At 44.0% G+C, this 24,785-nt stretch overlaps 1 protein-coding gene across 2 annotated transcripts in view; it reads right to left on the minus strand.

The window, feature by feature from the left end:
* The window catches only part of SLC17A5 (solute carrier family 17 member 5), a 1,156,538-nt gene that overhangs the window by 1,019,158 nt on the left and 112,595 nt on the right, over positions 1-24,785 (minus strand). The gene's annotated exons all lie outside the window — the stretch shown is intronic.

The following is a 24,785-nucleotide window of genomic DNA, read 5'->3' on the forward strand; positions in this document are numbered from 1 at the left end:
ACAATGCTCATATATTTCCATACACTACTATGTATCCTTTGAAAACCGCCCTAAAATACATATCCAACACTGTGTTAGATAACATGATGGGCAATATAATGTACATTTAATGCTAATAAAACGTTACGATTTTATCCTATTCACAATTTAATCAAATTGAAACGATACAAACATTTTGCAAGGCAACTGTAAGTGCAAGTGAAATTCCTTGATTAATTCTGTCCCAAAGGCAATCAAGCACACAAGAATGATCATGCACAAAATGCCCAAACACTTCAATACGCAAGTTATGAAGAAATCCACATTCTAAAACCAAATGCTGGAGGTTTTCCAAAGAGGTCTGACAATATGCATAACACATATGCCCAGTCCAACCTTTCCCATCTAATAATTTATTTCCAAGTATATAGAAAATTCAGCCTAAACTTCAAGGGTGCGTTTCTTAGGTTTGGCAGGGGAATTTTTGGAGATTGGGGGAATCACCCAAGGTCCTTTAATAAAGTCTTTAATAATGGGGAAATCTTAATATTGTTGTCTGGACCTGCTTGTCTCACACCAATCTGTTTCTCGGATAGTTTGTTTAAAGGACTTTGGATTATTAATGTAATTATCCAGGGAAAGGCCTTTTAATATTAGGAAATCTCTGCATTTAATGACTTCTGGATTACTTTTGCCAGTACCATCAGATTGAATTTTCTGGAACAGAGAATGTAATGGTGGTGTTACCAGATTTTTACACAGTATCAAACGTGTTGAAAGTAGTCTCATGTTTGTCGAGGTTATTCCTAGTTCATATCGGATAATTGACACTGGGATTCCCTTGGGAGGGACAATACCTTCCTCCAAATAAACTGAAGCATGGTGATATCTGCTGCACAGATGTGGAATCTACAGGGATTCCAGAAGGGAATGTGGAAGGAGAGGAGAGAACATTGAAGGGACGGTTGGAGAGACGAAGGATCCCCTTTGAGAGCCTCCCTATATATTTACTCCTTTTAATACTTCTACTTCTACTTATTTGTAGTAATAATATCCCAGTTACATTTGTACAACATGTCTCTTCCTCCTTGATGCTACATTGGCGACGAGGAAGTTTTGGAGAGCAGTCATCAGATGGAAGACAAGTAATCTGAAGTTCCAGGTGAGCGTGAAAGTACCCTTGCCTTCATACATAAGTGGGAATGATACAAGCGATTTACTATGTACAATCTGCGTGTAGAAGTACATTTATAGCATGCCCAATTGGACTCACGGTTGTTGTTTGCCGTGTGATCGCGTGTGCATCTCGAGCTGCATCTCGAGCCGCGCATTGAAAATAAACATCATCCGGAGCTTGCCACGAGCCCGCAGCAGTAAGGAAAGCTTGGCATATTGAAGAAAAGAACCTGCGACGTCGTGACGTACGTCACGCAAGGGCGGCCATCTTAAATTGGACTATAGTTACAGTTACAGCCACTGTGAACTATTATAGCTCCGATTTCATGAAAAAGTTGAAAATAAGCAGCGATTTTTATTTATGAAGACAACGCATGTGATGACGCTTCTATTAAGTTAAAAAAAAATAAAAAAAAATAGGGGAATAATTATAAATGTGGATCGGGCAATCCGCTCCTGCTCCTACTTGTCCCAGTACCTACATAAAGCAATAAGAGCTAACAAAAGTTATATTATAGGGATATATGTGACACTCAAGAATCTGCACACCAAACACACAAGGAATGTATTAGATGTGGGAGAAGGAGAGCCTTGCAATTAAATAACAAAGAGGTCTGCAGCTATCATTAGTAACAGAGGAGCAGGTGACCAGTCTGTAGCTGGCAATATGGCAATACACACTGTCCCACCACCAGCCATGTTTCTGCTTGAAGCTGGAGAACCGAACTTACCATGGAAGAGATGGTTGAAGTCGTTTGAGCACTATGCCTCAGTGGTTTGTGGAGTAAATTACAGTGTGGAGAGAAAGAAATCACTGTTACTTCACTGTTTGGGACCGGCAGGACAAGAGAAGTATGAGGACTTGCCGAATTTACCTGATGATGAAGGGGATATGAATGAATACGAAAAATGCATTGCTAAATTGAATAAACACTATGAGAAGAAACTGAGTACAATATTGGAAAGGTATAAGTTTGGCAAGAGGTCGCAAGAAAGTGGAGAGAGTGTGGAACAATTTATAACTGTCCTGAGAAAATTGGCTAAGAATTGCAAATTCGGATCACAACTAGATGAAAGGCTCAGGGATCAGTTCATGCTGGAGTGTAACAGCGCTAAAATTAGAGAGAGACTATGGGCTGAAGACGATCCGGATTTGGAGGTGGTACTGGGCATAGCCAAAGAAGTTGAACACATGGAGAATTGTGTCAAGACGCTAGAGGACAGAGTGAAGAGTACCACTCTGAAGCCAGAAAACGCTGTCAATGCTATTCAAATGACAAAAGTTGATAATGCAATCAGTCAAAATGCTGTGGCGAAACGGAAAGAGGAACCCAGGATGCAAAATACGTATAGATGCAGTAATGATGTAAGGAGTAGAGGATTTGCACGAGGATATGGGGCATACAACAGAGGACGGTTTGTGAGCAATAGACGACCTCAAATGAGTCAAATGAGCCAGAGGGGCAGAGGAAGGATCAGGACATGCTTCAGGTGTGACAGTTCCATGCACTTGGCTAACAGTCCTGATTGCCCAGCTATCCACATCATATGCAAAAACTGTAATGGAAAAGGCCATTTGGCCAGATGTTGTAGAGTTGATAAAGGAAGCATGAATTGGATTGGAGGTTCAGAAGAATATGAAGAGGAAGAATGCGTCTTTGCTGTGAGTGATACTGCAAATGGCATGGAACTGGAGAGCCCCAAAACCATCATTATGATAAATGATGCTCCAGTAAGAATGATGACTGATTCAGGAGCAAAGTACACGTTGCTGCCCGAGAAGATATGGAGAAGAATGGGTCCAAGATGGCTTAATGAGTCAGACATTAATCCAAGTGCTTATGGTGGTGTGAAAATAGATATTGTTGGATGGTTCGAAGTGAAACTAGCCTTTAAGGATAGAATTGCCAAAGGAAAGGTCTATGTGTCAAGGAAGGGAACAATGCCTTTACTGAGCTGGACCCATCAGGCATGGCTGAAGGTCAGATTAGATGCCAGTGCTGAGGAGTCTATATATATGATTGAATCTAAAGAGATGTCTATAGAAACAGTGAAGAAGGAAGTGTTCAAAGACGAAATAGGCTGTGTGAAAGGGATTATGCACAGGATACAACTCAGAAATAATTGCAAACCAGTTGCACAGAAACTGAGGAATGTGCCCTTGGCCATGAGAGATGAGGTCAAAAGTGAATTGAAGAAACTAGAAGAACAAGGCATAATTGAAAGGATTGATGCTTCAGAATGGGTATCACCATTGGTGGTGGTGAGAAAGAGTTCTGGAAAGGTTCGAGTGTGTATCGATCTCAGAGAACTAAACAAGTGCATCATTCCTGAGAGACATCCACTTCCCAACATTCAAGAGTTGCTATCAACAATGGGGTCGGCAAAAGTGTTTTCGACTTTAGACCTTACCTCTGCATATCACCAAATCAGATTGCACCAAAACTCAAGGCATCTGACGGCATTCATAACCCCGGAGGGTTTATATCAGTATCGGAGGATGCCATTTGGTCTTATATCAGCAGCTTCAGTGTTTCAGAAGACCATGCATCGAATTTTAGATGGTGATGAGGGCATTATTTTTTTTCAAGATGATATTCTTGTATTTGCTAAAGACCAAGTGAAACATGACAGAATTCTGGATGGTGCGTTGAGAAAATTGCATAAGATGGGCATGACATTGAGCAGAGAGAAGTCGAAGATTCATAGGAAAGAAATTGAATATCTTGGTCAAGTTATTTCAGAGCAAGGGATTACACCTAAGCCGGATTTGATGTCTGCAATCAATAATATGACCACACCGGGCAATAAGGAACAATTGAGAACATTCCTAGGAATGGCTGAGTATTATTCTAAATATGTGAGAGGATTTGCAGATCACACAGCTGTATTGAGAGATCTCACCAGGATGAATATTAGATATGAATGGAATGAAAATTGTGAGAAGGAATTCAAATATATAAAGAATGCTCTGACAACTGCACTTGCATTGAAGAACTTTGTAAGAGGACAGCGTACGATAATCACAACGGATGCCAGTAATGTGGGTCTGGGTGCAGTATTGGCACAACTACATGATGGAGAGGAAAAAGTAATTGCATTTGCTTCACGGCTGTTAAAGGGAGCAGAAAAAGTGTATGCAACTATCGAAAAGGAGGCTTTGGCTATTGTTTGGGCAGTGGACAAATTCAGAAGTTTTGTCTGGGGGACACAATTTGAGATAAACACAGATCACAAACCACTTGTGGAATTATTCATGAACAAAGGTTTGGACAAAGTGTCAGCAAGGATACGAAGATGGGTTCACAGAATGCAGGAGTTCAATGTAGTGGTTAAGTATATTCCAGGAGTGAGGAATTATGCTGCGGACTGTTTATCTAGGCTTACGAATGTCCAAGAGGAGAGTGGAAATGGAGGTGATGAGCATCAACAAGAAATGATATGTATGTTACAGGATACAGCCATTGCTAAGGAAGAATGGTTGGGAGCCATGAACAAAGACGTAAAATTGCAGTTTATGATGGAAAATATAAACAAGAGACATGTTCCTGTCAATAAAATCAAGGATGCAGATGTGCAAGGATTATGGAGTGTCAGAGATGAGCTGAGTGTACAAGATGGATATTTATTTAGAGGAGACAGATTGATTCCACCTGAAGATGTCAGAAAGAAAATAATTGAGCTCGGCCACCAAGGCATTTTCCAAAACAAAGGGTTGGATAAGGAATACGTACTGGTGGCCGGGATGTGATGTGGAAATCGAGAGGAGCATAAGAAACTGTATCCTTTGCAATAAGTCTGATAAGAGTTATGTGGGCAATGAGTATCCGATGGTTATGACTGATGTGCCGAGTAGACCATGGATGAAAGTAGGGATTGATATAATGGGTCCGATATGGAGTGAAGGAAGTCAAACGTTTTGTGTGGTTATGATTGATATTTTAACAAGATGGGCAGAAGTGAAAATGATGCCTAGTGTTACGACTAAAAATATTATCAACTTCATAGAAGAGGTATGTGGTCGGGAAGGATATCCTGGAGTTATCCTATCTGACAATGGTCCACAATTTCTATCGAGAGAGATGGAGGATTTTTTAGAGAAGAAATCGATTAAACATGTGACTAGCGCGGTCTATCATCCACAGACCAATGGTGTAGCATGGGCTAATGGGACGAGTTGGAAGGAAGCGGTTAGAAATGTCATTATGGCACATAGGTTTACTCCGCACAGTTCTACAGGTGTATCACCATTTGAACTGAGCAGAGGTAGAAAAGCGATCACCAAATTGTGTCCTGGATGGATGGGTGAAGTGGTAAATATGGAAGTGGTAACCAGTAATGCTGTTGATATGATTAGACAGACAAGGTAGAAATAAAGCATGGCATGACAAGAAAAGATTCAAGAGTAATGAAGCATTGGAAGTAGGGTGTTTTGTGAGAGTGAAGTTGCCAGAAGCTTTGAGAGTGAAAGGCATTAAGTGGTCAGATCCCATTCAAGTCATTGAAGTGTTTAAACATGCTGTACGAACAAGTGATGGAAGGGTTTGGAATAAAGGAAGAGTGATGGGATTGAATAGGCAAATTAATGATGATAGTATGGTTAGAAGTGACGTTGTTGAAAATAGAGAGAACCAGAAAATTTCCTTACCAGATAATTCCATATATGTACCAACTGTGATGAAGACTTATGTATCAAGGTTTGGAAGAAGGTACCAGAGACCGATGTACTTAACTGACTATGGAGAGTAATGACTTGTCTAGAAAGAAGAGGGATGTGTAGCATGGTGACATCTGATGCACAGATGTGGAATCTACAGGGATTCCAGAAGGGAATGTGGACAGAGAGGAGAGAACATTGAAGGGACGGTTGGAGAGACGAAGGATCCCCTTTGAGGGCCTCCCTATATATTTACTCCTTTTAATACTTATACTTCTACTTATTTGTAGTAATAAAATCCCAGTTACATTTGTCTCTTCCTCCTTGATGCTACATAAACCCTTCAAATAATGATAAAACCAAGTCTCTTAATTTGCGATACGATTCAAGGACTTCTATTAAAGAAGGGATAACCTTTATGATACATTTTAATTGCAGGCAGAAAAACAACCAAATCTATAATTAAAATGTTTTAGCTGACCTTGAAGCTGTAGGGCTTTCTTTTTAAGTCCAGCAAGAAGTACGCTTTTATTGGGGAGTACAGCCCACGTATTTAACATCTCCAACTAATTCCATCGTTTGATACACCACCCATCAACTATATTTAACCCTTCACCTTGCTGGAGTAAAATGCATAATTTTGTTTCTTTGCTTATTTATAACCAAGTCATTCTTAGTCGCATATGTGGTACTAGCGTGCAGTAGAACAACAAAATGTCATCTGCATATGAAATCCAGGCCATCTCCACAGCAGTCAACTTAGGTGAAATAAAAGCAACACTTTCCAGAGGTTCACTCATATCAACCAAGTAGAAGTTAAAAGGGGCCAAACCAATATACAACCCTGCAGGAGACCTCCAAACGTCTCAATTTCGTCTGTAAATCAGCCTTGTACATTTAATCCGATTTTTAAAAAGGTTCATTATTAAAATAATAATTAGCGGTTGAGGAAACAATTATACCCGCAGTAAATAAATGTCGGTTAACCTTATCAAAGGCCATTCTAAGATCAATACTAACCATGTACGTGGGCAGGGAATGTTTACACCACTCAACTTGTTGTATATGATCAATTACATAACCATTAAGATTTATACAAACTCCTTTTCAGAATCCCGTTTGCTGGCTTTTTAGGATGCCTTTATCTAAGGCCCACTTGTTAACGCTCTTAAAGAGCAGAGAAAATCTTGGCGTCCCTATCTAACAATGCAATAGGCTTTTAATTAATGGGGTCTAGACTGTCGCCTTTTTAAAAAATGGGGACAATGGGCTAGAGCTCTGGAATTATTGCTCTTCTTAATAAAATACATAACAGGCCTCATTAGGACCCTGCCGGTCTGGAAACGGTTCTATGTCATTTCTTAGCGGGATGTTTCTTCGCAAGGTTTTTTACAGCAAATCTTTCAATGAAAAAACTCAATGAATTTTCCATTTTTTTTTGGGGTGTTACCCCACAAACGCCCATCCGCTTTATCTGCTTTTATATGATCCTGAACACCCGCACCCCGAATATATATTATTCCAACCCCCAAAATGCAATGATTTTTTTTCCTCGTTAAAAAATGTACTGTAAAAAACCCCGCAAAAAAACATCCCGCGATGAAAGGATGTTATACCCCCGGAAACAAGGGTGCTGGTAAGCTTACAGGCACCGTTGTTTCTGGACCGGCACATTACAAGTCTGCCTGCCGGAGCCGCTGTGCCAGACAGGACTGACCCTGCAGGGCACAGCGGCCACGGTAGGCAGACCGGTCACAGAAGCACCTGCACTGTTAGCAACGGTGCTGGTGCTTCTTTGTCCCCACTCCCATAGAGTCCTATGAGAATGGGGACTTGCATTTTACAGGCGCCTGACTTTCCGGGCCGCTCTGGTAAATATTTATGGGTCCGGTGGCAACCTGCCGGTAGCACTGCAGGGTTACCGCCAGACCCGTAATGAGGCCAAATGTCTTATTTATCGAAAGACAACTCCCAAACCCCAACAGAGTCTGCTCTAATATTTGTCCCCGGGGGGATTTATTGGTATGACGAATCACAGGATTCAGTCACTTCTCTGCAGGGGGGCCTTTCCCTGTGAGACTAGGGAGGTGAGCCTGTTACGCAATACCCTCCCTAGGGGTATAAACAAGTGGAACCACACCGTTAGAGACTCCCTCTTTGGAACGGGAGTCCTTGTTCCCAAGGGGGAACTCCCCAAGTCACTCACCTACAACCAACCACTAACAGCTCCTACCAGAAGAAGATATGAGGAAGAAGATAATGCTCGTTTTTGTGGAGTAGAAACATTAAGCCAACATGAGAAAGAATATTTATGTAATACGGAGAAGAAGATTGTGCGAGTAATACAGATATGATCTAATAGGTAATTTATAATGCGGTTAATACCCAAAGGTTTCTAAGCACGGACCCGGAGATCAAACCTGTGTTGCTTTGTGTCGTCTTGCTTCCAAGGCAAGCATGTTGCCGTTGAGCTATCCTCCAGAGAGTACTTAGGAAACTGAGAAGGATGTTGCTGTTCCGCCGGGGAAGACCCAGTGACGAGTCATAAATCAAGGAGTCGTCGTCCTGTTTGAAGTGAGAGAAGCCCAGAAGTTTCGAATCGGCTGTTACAAGGAAAGCTGAGAGAGACCGGGATGCGCAGCTTCAGAGCTTGGAAGGAAGCTGGTGTGCAAAGCCGACACGAGATAAACCTGAAGCGAGAGAAGCCAAGGGAAGGATGCCTCAGGCCAACAGCCGACACCTTGGTGGTGGCCTGTTGAGTCCAACAACGACACCAAAACCACAGACCTATTCGCAGCACAGAGCGGGTATAGTGCGTGAGTGAGAAGCCAGGAACCAAGAAGCCAAACTGATGAATGGAGGAAAAGATCCTGAATGCAGGCCCGGTGACGCTAACCCCAAGAGAAAGAGGTAACGGGGAAGGCAGGAGACCCGGGAGGGATACCGAATATAACAAATGGAAGAAGCATACTCAGATTCATTATTTGAACCCTGATACTCGTACTAATAAAGGAAAGACAAATCGAGAACAGAGAACCATTACTGGAACATTCATACTCATCCCAGTAACTATCAAGAGGTGGAGGAAACTGAAAATTCTTTTGGGAATGTTTGTATCTGGGCCTACCAAGGAAAAGACTGGACAAGGTATGGAGAAAAAGTGGCAAGTGTGATAATGAGAGAAAGTAAAATAAATTTGGAAGGGGAAACCGAAGTGTCAAGGACACGATGGAGGAATTGAAGAGCCCCATTTATAAATTGTACAAACTGATCAAAGTAGTTGTCAAGAAATACCTATGAATAAATTACTAAAGGGACTGTGCTAAAAAGCAGACCACAGGAGAAGGGAGTCATTCTGTTGTGCCTTAGTTGGCTTTGATAGTGGTAGGGACAGAATAGATTAGTTTTGGACACATGTAAGGAAGGCATGGTATCAACAATAAAAGACAGGCACAAGTGATGCCAGTTCAAGGGTGTTTATTGAACCTCAACAATGGTGTGATAAATGCCCATCTAATCCTAAATCTACAGATGGGAGCAAGCTACAAGCATCAAATAATAATAATGCAGGCATAGTAGAGTCTTGTCAAAATAAAAGGGCATATACTAAAAAACATATTGCCAATCCTTACCCTTAAATACAAATAGTGTGGGGTAGTGTTCATGAAAAAGAAAGAAGTGTTCACAAAATGATATGTCCGGACGGGACAAGGCGGTTAACGGCACGAGGATACAGCCCAAGTACCAGCATCAGGATCTTCTTTAACCCAGTCTCTTTAGTTATTGAAGTCTCTTGCTTCAGTGGGCTTGATGTGTCAAAATAAACAAAATGGTCCTTTCATCGCACAAGTATGCAATTAGGGTGATTCACGGTTCACCCCTGATCCCCCCCCAGCCGGGCTCACCACTTTTCTCTTTCACAATTAGTCTCCCTCAGCCGGGCTCTGACCAATTCAGTTCTTATTCAGTTCGTATTAACTATCGAATACTTTCAAATGTGCACAGGTTTTAGCTTAATCCGTTGCAGGACCACTTCAATTTCACAATTCCTTTGTACATTTGCCACCTCTCAGTTGGATATCCAACCGAAACCTTCGAATGAGCACCCACATGACACCGGACCACTCTGTATACGGTATCTACCTTGGCTTCCAAAGTTCAGTCACTCCTTTGCTGTTCAATTATATTCACGTTGCATGTCACATATGCTTCACACACTGTTCTTCTCAGATTCCTTCATACAATGTTGCTGCTTGCAACCTTAGTTCTAACACAGACCGGTCTGCTACCTGTCTCCCAGACTCACCGGCTGTGCTGACTTTACTGGTACTGCTTTGTTGTAGGAGGCAAGGACAGGTCTTAAGTTTTTATTGTCGAAGGCTTGTGAAAGTAACTGTTTTCCTCTGAAAAGGTCAAGGGCACTTCTCTCCTTGCACCCTTCTCTGGTCTTGCGGTCTCTTTCTCCTCGTACTAAACTGCCATCTCGGACTGCTGCTTGCTTGCGTGCTTTGCCTTGCTCAGAGTGTGCTTTCATGCTGCGCCTCTTCTATCCGTGTGGTGGAAGTGTGATGGAAGTCAGGTGTGTGTGCAACAATCAGTAATTGTCCGACTGCCTGACCATTGTGTTGGGACATGTCAGGTATATGGCTCAAGTGTTAGTCCATTTTCTCTCACAGTGAGCTGTCCGTGAGAAAGTGTTTGTGTCAGGAAAGGAGGGCCTGGTGGAGGGTTTGAGTTCCTAAGTATCCTACCTGGTAGGATAGGGGAAAAGGTGTTACTGGGAGGGGGATACCGCATCGCACCATCCTGTGTCCCACTCCCCGAAAACCCCTAATCCAGGTGATCCTCCCGCATTGGTCCACCCCCGGGAACTGGATCCAAAAGCGATAGGTGTGTCCGGGCCACCTGGACAACAGATCCCCGGGGACTAACGGGTGAGACACCTTCAGGTTTCTCACACCACCTTCGCTGATAAATCTGCCACCCTAGCACCAATGCCTGTGCGCACTCCACGGATTTCCTCCAGGATCATCTGGATGTCGCTTTTAATAGCGCCAATCTCTGCAGGACAGTGTTGAGATCCACCATCGGCCTTTGCCATGTCTCCTCCGTTGAGATATTGGAACTGTGAAAGCAATGCTTTCCAACTCATCCACCTGGCCCTATCCCTTTGTCGTGGCATACCCTTACTTGTTTTTCCAACCACGTCGCCACTGGGGAGCCACTTCTCCTCTATACCCTCTTTTGGACTCCTTGCCACATTGACAATCCACTCCGGTCCAGGGTGGGCCCTCAAAGCTTCACTTCACTCTCTGTGGTGAGCCACACAGCCTGCAGCCCTATGTCCAGCCACCTCCCCCTGCTGCATCACACCAACTCACTGTCCATACTGCCAGTCTCCTGGGTCTATTCTCCAGCTCCTATGCACTCCCCCAGCTCCAGATCTCTTTGGGTCACCAGGGAGCCAGAATGCGCCTTTCCACTAGTCACTCCTTTCAGCCTGTGGCTCTCTCATGAGCTCCTGCTCCCCTAGGGTGCTGGTCGCCTTACCGGGTCCCTTGCCCCTGATTCTGCCGCCTCACTCTGCCTGGTCTTCCTCCTCTTAGGGCCCTTTCAGGCACTCCACTTCACCTTACACTGCTCAGTCTTCACTGGGAGCAACCTCTGAATCCCCAGGCCCTACCTCCTGGCCTCCAGGGAGAGGGCTGCCCTTCACTTGCTTCGTGGGACCGACTCACTGTTCTGTCGTTCCTTTGTGAAAGGGTGGCTCAGTCGGCTCCCGCTCCTCCTCTACGCCACTCCGCTGCTCCAGGGCTTCACCGCTGCAGCTCTGGTGCACCACTGCCCGTAGAGCCTCTGGAGGAAGCAACCCGGAACCTTGCCGTGTGTTGTGCCTTTTTTTCGAATGTGCACAGGGTTTGGCTTGACTCGTTGCAGGACCACTTCGATTTCACAATCCTTTCTAGAATCATCTGTCATCTTTTAGTTGGATACGTAACAGACTTTCGAAGAAGCACCCACGCGATGCTGGACCACAGTGTCTACGGTATTGTATTTTAGCTTCAAATTTCAGTCACTATATTTGCATCGCTTTCTACATACACTTCATGCACTGTTCTCTTCAATTTCCTTTATATAATGTTGTTGCTTGCAACCTTGGTTTCCACACAGACCGGTCTGGTATCAATCTCCCCAACTCACTGGCCGTGCTGACTTCACTGGTGCTGCTTTGTTATAAGAGCCAAGGACAGTAGCACAGCGGCAAACGATTCTCCCCATCTTGACCATCAACGCGAGAGAGCCCCAGGTACCTCCGGCACACAATAAAAGACTCTTCAGCTTTGATTCCAGGTCTTACGTTTCCTAGTCTCAAAGGCTCATGAAAAATACAGCCTTTCGGTGAAAAGGTCAAGGGCACTTCCTTCCTTGCAATCCTCTTTGGTCTTGCCTACTTCTGCCTTGCATTAAAATGCCAGCTTGGAACTGCTGCTTCCTTGTGTGCTTTTCCTTGCTCAGTGTGTGCTTTCGTTCTCTGCCTTTTATCTGTGTGGGGAAGCGTGATGGAAGTCAGGTGTGTGCAATGATCAGTAATTGCCTGACTCTGCCTGACCATGGCGATGGGACAAGTCAGGTATATGGCTCGGGTGTTAGTCTGTTTCCTCTCGCAGTGAGCTGCCCGTGAGAAAGTGTTTGTGTTGGGAAGGGGGAGGAGGGGCGCGTTCCTTGGTATCCTACCTGGTAGGATGGGGTAAAGATGTTACAGGGAAGGGAATACCGTTTCTCGCCATGCAGTGTCCCACTTCCGCTTCCCGAAGACCCCTCATCCAGGTGATCCTCCCGCACTGGTCCACCCCCAGGAACTGGATCCAAAAGCGATAGGTGTGTCCTGGCCACCTGGATGACAGATCCCCGGGCACTAGCGGGTGAGACACCTTCAGTTTTCTCACACAGAGGACATATCTTCCTTTTGGACTCACCAATGACTGATGAGCACCCTATTTAGTGTTAGGTAAGGAAAACCTATAGTTAAGCGAAATTAAGGGGTTTGCACCTTTTCATTCGCCTAATAAAGTTTGAAAATAAAATGGAAGACACAAGTCTCTGTCCTTCTGCCCACCACAATGGTCAAATAATTGATCATACGCTCTTCATCAAGTAGACTACACAGGCTGCGATGGGCCTTAATCTTATTTCTATACACCCGTTGTAGTTTATTAATTATCTCTCTTTTCGATTCAGTTGTTACTTGGGCATTTGTGATCCGCTGTATCTGCAATCCCATATCCCTCTTTAACCTTTGTATGTGTATATCAAAACAGTTCACTCGATTACTCTGCACACTTGCCTTAACACAACTCTTCCCTAAATTGCATTGGACAAAGATCACAAACTTCTCTGGAGAAAAATATGCACATTTCCATTCACAGGTAGTGGTATCAAAGCAATCGGATATGGCCTTATAAAAATAATAGATATTATTAAAGTGCCAAATCAAGCATTCAAAGGGGTCCCCGCAAGCATTTATAAAAACAAGGTCTTTGAAGACTGCACATAGCATGTTATGGTCATGCAGATCCTCCACATTAATGGCAAATAACACAAATTAAAAAGGGGTTCTGTGACATATATATCTTTAAAAAAATAATCAATAGTGGAGTCTAAATAATTGTTGTGCCAAGGTTCACCCCCTCCAAATCGACCCCAACATTTCCACTGACAGACAAATTCCAACCTTCAAAGAATTCTTGCCATGGTTTCCCTTTCTGAATTTGGCTTAGGTTGTAATTAGACAGTATCCCCAAACCTTAGGTGTTTTAATTATCTTAGGTTGATTAATTATCTTAATTGGGTGGTCAATTAAGCAATTGCTACGGAGGTCTTGATCCATCAAAAATACCAAGTTAGATCAAGCTTTCATGCTCCCAAGAAAAATAATATCTACAACAACATATGTACTGAGTGATTTAGTCTACAACATTAAAAGCAAAACACTTCAAATACCCAAGGTAATAGTGATTAATGAAGGCAAGAAATTTTCAAAGCATTTCAATTTCTCAGTGAAAGCCAAATATGTATGTTTTGATTTGGGGGAAATACCCATTTCATCTTCATTCTCGTTGGGAGTTCTATGCAATAAGGGTAAGCCTCACTCTAAGAAAGCCCCCCACCTCCAGTCACTAAAACAAAGCTTCTACCTCAGGAAGCGTGTAAGAACAGTCTCTGTTCAATGATCCTCTGGCATATTCTGGACTCCCAAAGGGGTGGATACCTTGCAAGTAAGATCTGACGCCTGATTCATGGAACGTTTTCCTATGGGATTGCGCCATTATAAAATACTTCTATGAATCAGGCACCTAATTACTGTCACTTGTTTTCTTTCCTTTACATATATTGTACTAAGGGCGCAAGATTCCTGTAGGGTTGGAACCTGCACTATTGAATGGGATCCCAAAATTAGTCACCCCACTAATGTTGTGCACAGCAAAAGGCCCCCCAAAATTATTTAAACCCTTAATCAGTTGGCCCATTTGCTCCACAACCGGAGGACAAAGATAGCACTGCAGAAGGTGGAGGTCAGTGGATTTAAGCCTTGTTAAATCTATACAGATTTGTTCCGTTACAGGCACGGAATGGAGCTAAAGAGGTTTATGATCCTTCCCACATAGGAGGCAACTTAGACTTAAAAGCAGTAAAAAGGGCAAGTGACAACAAGGATCATGCATCACTGAGACGGGTAGAGTACGAACGATAGTCCAGAAGGCATCTGCAATCACAACTGCAACTATTTCGGTCACCAACCTAAAAACAATGATAGCCGACATGGTCAGCGGAGCAATCAATAAGATGCTACCCACCAGTTATTATATTCCCACACACAGGAGAGGACACTGATTGGTGGTATATAGTCAACAACTGTCCCCATTCCTTTCACCTCTACGGATGTTGATAAACAGGAAGAACAGATGCTGGACCAGAACACAATTAGAAAAGATCTCAGCAGAGACATACAGAATGCGAGTGCACATCAATTTGACATTTGCTGGATCTCTTAAAAATCCACCATGTTTTTCAATGTTAACATCTATGCTGTTCGGAAGCTGCCTCACCAACTGATCAAACTGGTAAAAGAGTGGAGCTTACCCCTAAAAAGGTACATATAGCATCATCTTTCACTGTAAGTGCAGAAGTCTCTGCAGTCTATGGCTCCAAATCTATCTCAAAAGACTTCCAGGCTCAATTGACAGCAAAAGAAAAGGGCGAAGATTGTGCCACCCTTATTAACATTGCAGAACATCCATCTAGTATTTGCTTTGTATATCACTTGCAAGTGAGATGCTCCAAGTGTAATACTTGGCTGAGAGCGGGCAAGGGGGAGGCGTCACAAAATACAATTCTATTACACCGACTGATCTTTAGTCAGGCGGTTATGGTTTGTAAAATGAGCGCACCAGTGAAGCTGGCAGCAGAATAATTGATGTCAGCTCTGCTCAATCAACCTAACTAGTGTTACCCAATAAACAAGAACCCTCTAGATTTCATTCCCCCTATACACCACCCAAAATACCATGGCAATGCAGTAGGGGTACATTTAGGAGAAAAAACACAGGAATCTCTCCCACATGTGCCACCTGCCCTCTAGACGCCCAAACCCTCCTATGCAGAAAGAGCCTTATGTATGATGTGTGGCGAGTCAGAAGAAGAACCGTGACTGATCACTCATTTCACTAAATGGTTCCTGATCCTACGAGGCGTCCCTACTTAACAAGAATAATTAGGGTGCTTATCAGTCCAAAGTAATCAGTCTACTGTCCAAAACTAACCTTACCTGACCCTACCACTATCCTAATAACCAAGGCCAAGAGAATGACTGCCTTCTCCTGGTGTGTTCACTTCCGTTCAATATGATATTTTCCAATAGTCTCTGATGACTGCTTTATCAATTCATACAGTAGGTTCAGAACCTTTGAGGGCTTTCCCTTCTCCTCTCTTGTAGTACAACTCTTAGTTTTGTGACGAATACCAGGGTATTGTCACTGCTTCTATGGGGGAATCCCCTTTCCATTCCGTCAGGGAGGTGAGGCTGATAGTCCCCCTGGGGGTGGTACTCAGCTGGTAGATCTCATATGGGGTGTGGGGGGAATCTTTCATGCCACTAGTGATGACAGCCCAGAGAGAACATGGTATTCACCTACCTTTATCTCCCATTCAAGTCCCTCATGGTCGCCCATACCTCTGAATGTTGTAGTTGAGTAGAAAGCCTCAATGACAACACTGAAACGAGGAAGAGGGCTACTTACCCAAACGTAATTACCACTGAGCTGAAGACGAGGGAACAAGGAGGAAAAAAACACACCGCAGAACCAACACATGCAGTACAGTTGTCAAGAAGCAGCCCCAATAATAAAAAGGAAAGACGGACTCAATGGTCCACGAACAAGCCCCAGAGGAACAAGGAACGAGAAGCCTGTTCCGTGGCAGGGCACCCCAAGGCTGGAAACCAGGACGCAGAGAGGCGTGACTGTCTGAAAGGTCCCAGCGAGGGGGACCTGGCCGGTGGCAGTGAGAAAGAACGCCAAACCAGTAAAAACCAACCAAGAGCGAAGCAGCGAGCAGCTGGAGACGTCATATGGGACACTCAGGCGCTGCGAGAAAGAGAACGCAAAGCGCGGCAGCAACAAAGAAGCTCTGCTCCACCTCCCGAAGAGACCGGAGACCGCCCCAAGACTTTGCAGAGATAGGGGAATGGATCAGACCGGTTGTTGGGCCACTGAGGGAGCTGAACACACTGAAAAGCCCAGTTAATATGTCCCATAGAGCATGGGGGGATTAAAAGAGGAATGACTCAATTTGATACAAACTTTGTAAACCTCGTAAATCCCAAAGAGCATAATGGGATAAAAGAGGAATTGTACAACTAGATACAAACTTTGTAAACCGGATAAACACATCCCAAAGAACACAAGGAGATCGCAGAAGAGTCATATACACTGATGCACACATTTGACAATAAACCTATGTGTGATAGTACCTGGCAGGAGATTATACCAGGACTGTCCAAGCGCAAACTATGTATAGCAGCAACTTGGATCCCGCAGAGGCAGATGAACAGGGTTCTGAGACCCATATGAAAGCGGGGAAGCCTCGCCAATATGCAACAGGGTCTGGTAGACAAATGGAAATAGGCAAAGACCAGCAATAAATTACACAAGGGCCAATCGATGCAAAAATACGTATAACCAGTGGGCTGAGGCCCAGAAGCAGTCGGGGATACCCAGAGAAGATATAAAAAGATAAAGCAGGAAACAGTGACAGAGCAAACATCTTTGGAACTCAAGTCAGACAGGTTGGTGAACCTGACTTGGTACACCATTGGCAAAGTCTGTGGTCAGGTGTGGCAGGTTAGTGAACCAGGCCTGATAAATTACTGGAAAGGCCCCCCCCGCCATCCCCCCCAGTTGATTGGGGAATTGGGTTTTCTTTAAGTTGGTACAGAGGAAGAGGATTCCTCCAGAAGGTTTGGAGAACTGTGTCTTGGTAACAAGTGGAATCAAGAACCAAGGAAGAGGTTCCTCTCAGGAGAGTGAGGAGCTGTGTTTTTTCTTTAAGTTAGTCTGAACAGTCAAACAGTGAGCAGTTAACTACATATTCTTTCTCAAGAACTGTGCCTCCTTCTGGATTAATGAGGCATCCAGTTTTCTTTAGTTAGATGGAACGTGTAAGGGACAGAAATAGGTTTCAACGCAAGACGGTGGACACTTTACTTTAAGGATATCCAGACTGGGTCCTTAGTATTTTTGTTGAGGTAGAGCAACCCCTCATAGAATGAGTAAATAGGCTTTCCTTTTTCCTTCATTATTCTAAATAAAAGTCTCTGCCACCACTATGCCACCCCTGTGTAAGATCCATACATCTACTTGCTCGTTTTCCTTGTAACCTCTTCTATTAACAGGGTGTTTCCTCTTTTACCCTGATAAGGTTATTTGGGTTCACACATCTTTCTTGCTATACTTTCTCTGGTTTTCAATCTTTCTTCTTGATTTATTTTCTCTTGATTGACTTGAGCATGAAGATCTCCTCCTCTGGGTATTCTTATTCTGACTTATCATTGAGATGAGTATAAGCACTATTATAATGATTCTCATTCACTCTTCTCAACATCAATTTGTAATACTCTTTTTCGTTACTGAAACAAATAGTATCACTCCAATAAGGATTCTCATTGGTTCTTGACATTTGAGTCACTTTGCCTATACTGGGACGAATAGGAGCATTCCCATATGATTTTTTATTTACTTCACTTGCTTTTAATACTATAGTTCCTTTTTTGTACTGGGACGAGTGGGAACATTCTCTTATGGTTACTTCGTCTCCCTTCTGGGTCTCCTGTATTCCCAGTTACCTGTGACTGGTATGGGAAACGTCACTGGGGTGTCCATTCTCTTCTGGGCCTCTCTTCACTTCGTGAGGTTAGCCTGGTATCTTTCCTTGACGTCTCTTCCTTCATTCCTCTAGATTGGTCCATTTACCGGTCTCTCTATTACCAGTCCGTTCCTTGCAGCTTGAGCGGCATCAGCATTGTTCAATGCACCACAGCTCTCCCTTGGTTGCCCCACTGCTTCCCCTCCTCTTTGTATCTTTGCTTCTAGGATGTGGTGCTTCTGGGATGCTGTTGATGTAAAACAGTTGATGGATTTTTATTGGGGTTTTCAAACAGTTTTATTATTATGTTTTGAAAGAATGCAGGTTGTTCCAACTAAGGAGTGTCCCTGACTAATCCCTCAATGTCCTGTGGGCTCACTCAAGCCCAGCCATGCTTCCCTATTCCTCAGTGGTGTAATGATCTATCAATAGCAATACTATCTAAACCATCCTTATCTTGTGGTGAGGGACTAAATGTTGTGACCATATCCATCTTGCTGCCCCCGGGACTGTCTAAGGGACTCCCTACTCTCCTACTGCTCCACAATGTGATCAATTATGCTGAAGATGCTGCTCTCACAAACAGCCAACTAAGATGACCACTAAAGCAAGGAGCTCTGTTGCGGACTGAACATTCTTGATGTAATAGCCCGATTTCAGCAGCCCCTTCCTATGAAGCTAGGGAGGCGAGTCCTATGCCCAATACCCTCCCTAGGGGTAGAGGCAAGTAGGAACTCAATGGGAGATACTTCCCATTAGGAAACAAGGACTCTGGTTCCCACGAGGAACCACCTCAGGCTGGTCATACCATGGCATACATGGGATGTGTGAAAACACAGGAAAATGCAAATTATCAAGACTGGGATGAAGAAACTTCAAGGGATATCATGATCTTAGGAGAAAAAGTTGTAGCCCTTTAAATCAGGATGTCCGTGTTACTGGGAGAAGTATGTTAAAGAACACGATTCCAAAGAGTGAAGTGAGCTAAGCAGGAGATGAGAGAGAGGATCGCAGTCGCAGGCTGTGGGAGGCCCCAAGCTGCACTACACCAGACTAGAGAGGAAAGCAAGAAACCTCCAAGTTTCAAACACGGTTGCAGCTGCTTTTTGGGAGACACCAAAGCCACAGCAATCACAGGATGCGAGAAACCGACAAGGTAGGAACCGAAGCAGAGGTGGTGGCGAGACCACATACACAAATCTGTGGTAGACCATTGGTCCGTAGAACATCGCTGAGACCGCCAACCACTCAGGAGAACTGTGTACACATGAGTGCAGTCAAGTACGGCAGCAGGGCGAGGAGGAGAAAGAGAGCAAAGACCAAATGCCGGAGAGGAGACTGCATCCGCGATACCCAGCAGGAAGGAGAGACTCTGGGACCGAAAAGCTCTGACAGAGTTCCCTGCCACGAAAGAAGTTAACCGGGCAGTGTGGGGAGACTCCAGAGAATCAATATGTTGTACAACCAACTCTTCACAGTGGAAGACATGAAATGGAGTTAACTTTGAAACTAAATGAATACTAAGATTGTGCATCAAGAGAACATTATAATACACAGCCAACTTGTCACAATAGAAGTATGAAATAGATTTTACTTTGAAAGCAAATGGCTACAAAGATTGTAAATCAAGAGAAAATCATTGTAAAACACAGTTAACTCATCACAGTAGAAGATATGAAACAGAGTTAACTTTGCAAACGGATATGAATATTGTGAACCAAGAGAGAACACTGATGAGAAACTGAACAATAATCGAGAATCAGTGGGACAAAACACCCTGGGAAAGGGGGAAAACAAAGCGCTATCCTGCAGAAGAACAAACTAGTATTAAGGAGTGAGAAAAGGAGTGAGAAAGTGTTCTGAGCCTACAGATATACACAAGCTACAGACTAGAGTGACTCAGGTAAACTATATTCCCTCAGACGGGCACAAGCAGGTCTTTGACCAAATGTTTAAACCAACTAAGAAAGAACCAAAAGGGATTCAAGGTGAAGAAAGAAAGTCCAACATATGCAAAGGTATGGAAGTGGGAGTCAGACACACAGGTAGCATGCTTTTGGCTAAAGACTTGTATTGGTGAGAAAATAAAAGAAAACCCTGTCTGAGCCTAGTTCTAAGAGGAGGTTCCCTGCCTCAAATAAATACGAAGGACTCTGACAGGATGTCAGTCTAAAGCAAAAAGTCCACCGTCCTGTATTCAAAACCTATTTCCAACCGTTACACTATCTGCTCAACTAAGGAAAAGGTGTGGTCTTCTTGGTCCAGTAGAATGGTTTCTTTCTCCTGGATGATAGTCAAAAGTTCACTTCTGGGTGATCAAAATTAAATGTTCTACTTTCTGAGGTTTCTAAGTTGTTTTTCCAATGCCAGTACAAGTGTCTTTCTTCTCCTGCTCTTTATCAGATTATTCACAATGCCAAGAGGACTCCTCCCTCCTCTTGGCTCCTTTCCCAATGTCCCCAAACATCAAAAGGGTATGTCTCCCTTTCCCTGGCCTTTCTCAAGCTCTTACAGTGCCAAAGGAATCACTGTCTTCTCTTGGCTCTTTCCACAATGATCATTAACACCAGGGGGTAAGTCCCCTAGCGTTCTCACAATGCTCGCCATGTTGACAGCCCACCTGGTTCACTATCCTGCCAGGTACTGTGATTAGGATGATGGTTTTGGAGGAAGTTTGTTATTAGGTGTGGTTCCCAATCCCTTCTCAATAATTGTACTGGTTCACTGTCCTGCCAGGCATTCTTTGTGTTGGGTCCCAGACCCCTGTGCTATTGATTTCTTTGTCTCAGGTCCCAGGCACCTTAGGTTTCTTTCTCTCACTCGTGGTCTCGGCAGCCCTGGTCTTCCAGTCTGCCAGGGACTGCCACGAAGACGATTACTCTGGATGCCATTCCTTATTTGATGCGGGTCCCAGAGCCGTGTCCCACTGCAGTATATTCCCTCGGAGTTCCCTCTGGTTGCTTACCGGTCTATCGGCTGCTTTGGGGTCTCTCGCACGGTTTCGGATACCTCCTCCACTGTCAGAGCTCTGCAGCAGCTTTGGAGCTGCTTTCTGCTTTCAGGCACTACGTCCCTGGCAGACCACGCTCTCCAGCTCTCACAATTAGCTAGTGCTACGTCCTCCTGCTTCCAGACATGGCTCGACCACGGCGGAGCTCTCTGGAACGACAGGTAAGCATCTGTCCTGGATTGCTTTGTTCGAGTCCTGGCCACTGGCTCCGCAACTCCCAGTTTCTCCAGGGAGGACCTCTCCATTTGTTTGAATTTCCTTCTTCTATTTCAGCTGTGCGTTGGCCAATAGGAAGTCTAAAAGACTAGACAGTTCAGTATGGTTTATAGAGGTGCTCTTTATGCTTCTGCACTTCTTCCTCATCTCAGTAGTGATCTTGAGGACACCCAGAGAGTCTGTTGGTCTCTTCCTCGTCCCAGCACTTAAGGGATAAAGGTCCCTTGAGGAGCCCCCACTCTTACTCCTCCCAGTACTTCCTACCTTACTGGTTTTAAGAAAACCGATAGATCACTAGGGATGGTGTTGTAGGGGGTTGGTGAGGAAGGTTGGTTAAGCTAAGGTGGGCAATGGGGATACCATGCTCTCCCCAGGTCCCCACTAATCCCATAGGGGGTTACATCCCTCTGAGATCCACCCTCCGAGTACCACCCCCAGTGGGACTACCGGTAGCAGCCTCACCTCATTGCCCTCATGGGAAGGGGCTCCCCCTAGGGGAGAAGTGATGACATCCGGGGATGACTATTAGGGAATTAAAAGAGACTAATACAAGACGTCACAAGAGACTATTTGCGAACTGCGTATGAAAGACTGGTACTAGCAGTACCCGCAGGAGAAGGGCGTCATTCTCCTGACCAAAGTTAGTTTTCTTTTAGTGATAAGGTCAGTTAGGATCGTTTTGGACAGTAGACTTATTTCTTTTGTCATTCACGACTGGCAAACAAGCATCTTGGTTATTAATATTGGCAGGGACCACCCATACACATAGGGAAATTTGGGGCTTTTACTTAAATGTCTGTGGACTGCCTTAGTTCAATTCTCCCTTCACAAGTATGTATGCCATTATCATTGTCGTTAGGGTTAGATTTTTATTATCTTCCTAAATGCTAATATCGCTTCACCAGCTCAGGTCACCTGGCATTCAGAGACCCAGTTTACATTTGCCAAGACACACACTCAAATATATTTAGAACTATCCACCATGACAGCTAATAGTTTGGGCTGGATTAAGCCTACCAAATTCCTGTCCCCCTTGATGCCTCTGACCATACCAATATCCATCAGAGCCACCAAACCTTTGCAAGAATTAAACGCCTCAATTAACAACTTTAACTGATGCCAACCAACCAGGGTGAATGTTCGGTACACTAGCCACTATCCTAGTGACCCAGAGTGACACCCCTACACCGGTATCTAATCTCCCATGTCCCACTTTAGTCAGAAACGCCAGGCTTGGCTCAAGATTCTGTAAAACACAACACTCGCCAGCCAACTTCCCATTAATAGCCAACCTCATGGTCTGAAGAAAGCTGCACCTAAAATTCACAAGTTAATAATAGAGCAAGTAAGAAGTATCATATACCAGACTCTAACTCCCCAAAGAACAATCCAATGCTAATTAAAGGGTGCACTGATCAACGCCAGATCTTTGGTAGCACATGCAGCAGACGTTGCGGACTTGATAATTCAAAAATAAAATTGGACTTACTAGCAACAGGAGAGACCTGGCCCCATGCAGCGGCAGGTCCCTCCCTCTTAATTGCTGCCCCAGGTAACTATACGATCCTCAGATCTAACAGAATCTTCTAGAGGCGGAGGGATTGCCTTTATCGCCAAATCTACTCTGGGGCTTAGAATTTCCACACATCCCCCAGTCACGCCATGCGAATTGCTGACAGTAAAACTTCCTCTAACCAACTCTCTTACTATTACTGCTCACTTGATATACAGACCTCCTGGACCCATAAGTTCTTTTGAGGAAGAAATCATCACCTTACTATCCACCAATACTAAACAGTCTTCATAGATCCTAATCTTAGGAGACTTCAATAATCTTGGCTACAACAACCCTAACATCAACATAACTTGGCTCTGACGAACTCCCTGGCTGAATTAGGCCTAACGCAAAGAGTTCTTCACCCCACGCATGAAAAAGGAAGAAACTTAGACTGGGTAGCCGACCTTCATTGTGAGATAACTAAAAAACTCTATTGAACCGTACCCTTGGACTGACCATCTTCTACTGACCTTTACTATCCAAGATTCTGCACTGCCCAACAAAAATAACCTTATAGCTCCCAATTCCTACCTGAAACAAACAGAATATCACAGTGGATAAACTTAGGCCCTTTCTCCGACCTATACTAAATCCCCCGACTCCTCCGACCCGGCATTGCTAGTTGAACTATACAGCACTATCACCCAAGCCCTAGACAAAATCGCACCACTAAAATTGTGTAATGGTAAACCTAGAGCCCACCTGAACACCTGGTTTACACCTAAACTTAAAGACCTGCGGAATGAAAAAAGGAAATGGGAAGCCACCTAGAAAAATCACCCTACTTTGGCCAACAAAGATAACCTACTAAAAATTACAGCTAACTACAAATCACAGGATCAACAAAGCCAATTCTGGCACTAGAGAACTTTTTGTCATTTTAAGAGAATTGGAATCGCCTATCCCTCCACCAGACAACTGCAATAAGCACAGAACCTGGTGCACTAAGATCCAAAATGCATTAGCTAACAAGATCTCTCTACTCCAAAATAAAATAGCTAATAAAAAACTCAACCTCCCTACTCAAGTAAACACCCACAAAATCTGACCGAACCTCTCTAAACCTCTACAGCAATTTAAGTTTACCCAAGTGGCCACCCTAGAATTGGGAAACATTATAGCCTCGCTCAAACCCTCCAGGTGCCAGGGAGATACCTGCCTGGCATCTATAATCAAAGAAGCTGCTAGCGACCTAGCTCACCTTCATCACCACTCTAATTAACTTGTCGTTCCGCACATGCACTGTCCCTACTAACCTGAAGAACTCTTGGGTACTTCCACTGTTAAAGAAACCTTCTTTGGATCCAGGCATCCCAACTAATTATAGACCCATCACAACAGTCCCCATTCTGTTGAAGATCATTGTTAAAGCAGCCTACATCCAGATACAAATCGTACTTAGAGTCTAACAATCTACGAGGACTCCGACAATCTGGTTTCATACTCCAACATGGCATCGAAATAGCCTTGATTGACCTGAAGAACCTGAACAACCAGACTGACGACCTAAAAGACAAAGGGAAAGGGAAATTGGCTCTCTTACTCCCATTAGATCTGTCAGCCACTTTTTATCTGGTTGATCATAAAGTGCTTTTTTGTAAACATTTGTCTACAGCGACCCATTTCTCCACAGAAGCAACAGCATGGATCCAATCCTTCTTGAATAATAGATCTCTGAGTGTTCTCACCCTCAGCATCAGCTGACCCCATAACATGCGGAGTACCGCAAGGATCCTGTTTATCACCTATGATGTATAATGTGTTTACCA

This window comes from Ambystoma mexicanum, chromosome 4p (assembly GCF_040938575.1).
Source record: "Ambystoma mexicanum isolate Mex_15411 chromosome 4p, UKY_AmexF1_1, whole genome shotgun sequence".
Taxonomy (NCBI): domain Eukaryota; kingdom Metazoa; phylum Chordata; class Amphibia; order Caudata; family Ambystomatidae; genus Ambystoma; species Ambystoma mexicanum.